The sequence below is a fragment of the Melanostigma gelatinosum genome (assembly GCF_949748355.1).
Source record: "Melanostigma gelatinosum genome assembly, chromosome: 18".
In the NCBI taxonomy this organism is placed as follows: domain Eukaryota; kingdom Metazoa; phylum Chordata; class Actinopteri; order Perciformes; family Zoarcidae; genus Melanostigma; species Melanostigma gelatinosum.
In genome coordinates this window covers 902996-907098 of record NC_136651.1, presented here as the reverse complement: position 1 = coordinate 907098, position 4103 = coordinate 902996, and positions in this window count along the sequence as shown.

Sequence of the window (4103 nt, the reverse complement as noted above, 5' to 3'; positions counted from 1 at the left end):
GCGCTCTAGGAGAAGCTTCCTATTGGTCGCTGGTCACTAGGCAGCCGTATGGGGATCTGTGATTGGTTCGCATCAGAGCTGTTCGTTCCTCTTCTTCTTCTTTGTTACATTTAAAGGCAGATTGAATCCTTAGTGTTGAGCTACTGCCTCCTGGTGGAGGTAGTTCAGTCTCACATCATTCAGAGGTTAATTATTACGATGAAGAGTACTCAGATAAAAAGTAGTAATACTACAGTGTAGAGGGGGAGAAAGAGGGGGAGAAAGAGGGGGAGAAAGGGGGGAGAAAATGATTGGTAATAATGACGATCATTGTTAGTAGCAGAAAAAATATATATTTAAAAAAATGAAAATAAATACTGGAATTGTGTACGTTGTTCCTTTGTCTTTATCGTATTTAGTGCCACTCTCATAATATCAAATGTGTGAATTCTGACCTCAGTGTGTCCTCACACTTCCTGTGGAAAGATCCTCCGTAGATGACTGCAATATATATCTGAAAACATTTGTTGTCGAATCCTTCCTGTCCACGTGAAGTCTTCAGACTCTCCCCTCCCTTGTTGACCCACGACATCCTCTCCACCGCTTATCGTGTGTTTCCCACAGAGCGTTCTCAGCAGAGACAGTGAAGTAAAGTCCAGATCTGTGCTTATCTCAGAGCGTCTCCTGTCTCACATGTGGTCGCTGATGATAGAGGCCGAGAGTCACTCTCCTCTCTCTCTCCAGTCATTCCTAAACACGCACAACAAAACTCAATGATGACGTCGCCTCATTTCACCTTTCATCTTCTCTGCTCTCCATCTTCAACCACCAATGAAACAAAAAGAAACAAATCCTGAATTAATACATCTTGAAGTCCCAAATGACCAAAATGACAATATTCAGTCACGCGGTGACGAAGAGGACGAAGAGGATCTCCCTCACGTGTGCTAGAAGCTATAGCTTCATCCTGATCCCGATCGTCTGGTTCACGAGACAGTTTGAGAGGATCAGCCTCGCAGGAACCGAGATAGCCTGACATCAATCATCTCGTGAATGTCGGCTGCTAACAGGACATTTGATGGACTTTGCTGAACCACGTACGTGGCACGGGGCCCTGTTGTAGTTTGAATACATCTTTGTGGTTGTTTCATGTGGGGGGGGGGGGGTGTTTACTTCATCAGCCGGCTGCACAGAGGTGCTTCTTGTGAGGACGCCACATGTGAGTGTGCGTTGGTGTGAACTCAGAAAGCAGCTTCTGTTCGGACTCGGAACAGAAGCTGCTTCAGTCCACTGAGAGGTCTGCTGAGGTCCAGGACCAGGGCCCTGCAGGAGGTCTGCTGAGGTCCAGGACCAGGGCCCTGCAGGAGGTCTACTGAGGACCAGGACCAGGGCCCTGCAGGAGGTCTACTGAGGACCAGGACCAGGGCCCTGTAGGAGGTCTACTGAGGACCAGGGCCCTGCAGGAGGTCTACTGAGGACCAGGGCCCTGCAGGAGGTCTGCTGAGGACCAGGGCCCTGCAGGAGGTCTACTGAGGACCAGGGCCCTGCAGGAGGTCTGCTGAGGACCAGGGCCCTGCAGGAGGTCTGCTGAGGACCAGGGCCCTGCAGGAGGTCTGCTGAGGACCAGGGCCCTGCAGGAGGTCTGCTGAGGACCAGGGCCCTGCAGGAGGTCTACTGAGGACCAGGGCCCTGCAGGAGGTCTGCTGAGGACCAGGGCCCTGCAGGAGGTCTGCTGAGGACCAGGGCCCTGCAGGAGGTCTGCTGAGGACCAGGGCCCTGCAGGAGGTCTACTGAGGACCAGGGCCCTGCAGGAGGTCTACTGAGGACCAGGGCCCTGCAGGAGGTCTGCTGAGGACCAGGGCCCTGCAGGAGGTCTGCTGAGGACCAGGGCCCTGCAGGAGGTCTGCTGAGGACCAGGGCCCTGCAGGAGGTCTACTGAGGACCAGGGCCCTGCAGGAGGTCTACTGAGGACCAGGGCCCTGCAGGAGGTCTGCTGAGGACCAGGGCCCTGCATGAGGTCTGCTGAGGACCAGGGCCCTGCAGGAGGTCTGCTGAGGACCAGGGCCCTGCAGGAGGTCTGAGCTGCAGAGTTAAATGAGTTCATTTAACTCTGATGTTATGAACACAAGCCTGCGCTGTTCAGCTCTTCAAAGACCGATTTAGAATTGAGCTTTTGAGAACAAACCTGTAAATATGCAGCTCATGGAAAGTTTTTAGAACAAACATTGAGTCGTTTTCAGATCAAAGGGATTCTCTGTGTTGTTATTAACTCCTCATATCATTTACTGAGTAACACTGAAGACTCAAGACGTATTTAAGATGCAGAAAAGTCGAACGTGAACTCAATGAAACGTTCTGACTTTCAACAGAACACAGAAAACAAGACGTTTAACGACGTGATGGTGGTTTAGTCATATGAACAATAACATGAAATAAAAACTATTTTAAATTTAAATACATGTATAACTGTTGTAAAAGTAGTTTCACTCGTCAATTGAAGGAGCATGATGCATTTTTTTATCAAATTTTTCTTTTTTACTAGAAAGAGTAAAAATCAAAGATGTGAACAATAAACTTGTAAACCATGAATTGTGAATGGAGCTCAGTAGAGTCGGGGGGGGGGGGGGGCGGGGGGCTGCAGCATGTCAAAGTCTCAGTGTTTGGCACATATGTGTCATTAAAACCTGAACCCCACCCTAAACCAGCACAAAGACCCCGCTGTCCCCCCGGCCCCGCTGTCCCCCCGGCCTGCACACGGTCGGCCTGTTCACCTCCGCTGCTCACATTCAGATTTGACTTCTTCTGACACGCTGAACAACGAAGACAACAAGTTGATGTGACGTGTTTTACGTGTTTTACGGACTTTACATACTCATTTTAAGCCCAACCGATGTTTCTCCTGAACAGTCGCGTAAGTGGTCTAAGAATATTAAACATCCTGACTCTGTGAGAGCACATTCAATAGATAGAGACCATGAAACAGCAAATGTGTTGCAGTTTGAACGCCTGAATGTTCTGGTGGTGAATGGAAACAAATTTGCAGCCGAGTTCCAACATCAGATGGAAAGTCTGACACCAGAAGAGTGGAGGCCGTTCTTATTAATGTAGTTTTGTGAATCAAACTGTGCATTTTACTGCGGAAAGTCTGCATGAGCTACAAGACGCCCAGAATTCATGGTGGATGGATGGATGTGTGGATGGGTGGATGGGTGGATGGGTGGATGGGTGGGTGGGTGGATGGGTGGATGGGTGGGTGGGTGGGTGGGTGGATGTATGGGTGGATGTATGGATGGATGGGTGGGTGGGTGGATGTATGGGTGGATGTATGGATGGATGGGTGGGTGGGTGGGTGGGTGGATGTATGGATGGATGGGTGGGTGGGTGGATGTATGGATGGATGGATGTATGGGTGGATGTATGGATGGATGGATGGATGGATGGGTGGATGGGTGGGTGGATGTATGGATGGATGGGTGGGTGGGTGGATGTATGGATGGATGGATGGGTGGGTGGGTGGATGGATGGGTGGATGTGTGGATGGGTGGATGGGTGGGTGGATGGATGGGTGGATGTGTGGATGGGTGGATGGGTGGATGGGTGGGTGGGTGGATGGATGGATGGATGGGTGGGTGGGTGGATGGATGGATGGGTGGGTGGGTGGATGGATGGGTGGATGTGTGGATGTGTGGATGGGTGGGTGGATGGATGGGTGGGTGGGTGGATGGGTGGATGGATGGGTGGATGGGTGGATGTGTGGATGGATGTATGGATGTGTGGATGGATGGGTGGGTGGATGGGTGGGTGGGTGGGTGGGTGGATGGATGGGTGGATGGGTGGGTGGGTGGATGGATGGGTGGATGGGTGGATGTGTGGATGGATGTATGGATGGGTGGGTGGATGGGTGGGTGGGTGGGTGGATGGGTGGATGGGTGGATGTGTGGATGGATGTGTGGATGGATGGGTGGATGGATGTGTGGATGGATGGGTGGGTGGGTGGGTGGATGGATGGGTGGATGGGTGGATGGGTGGATGTGTGGATGGATGGATGGATGGATGGGTGGATGGGTGGATGTGTGGATGGATATATGGATGGATGGGTGGATGGATGGGTGGGTGGATGTGTG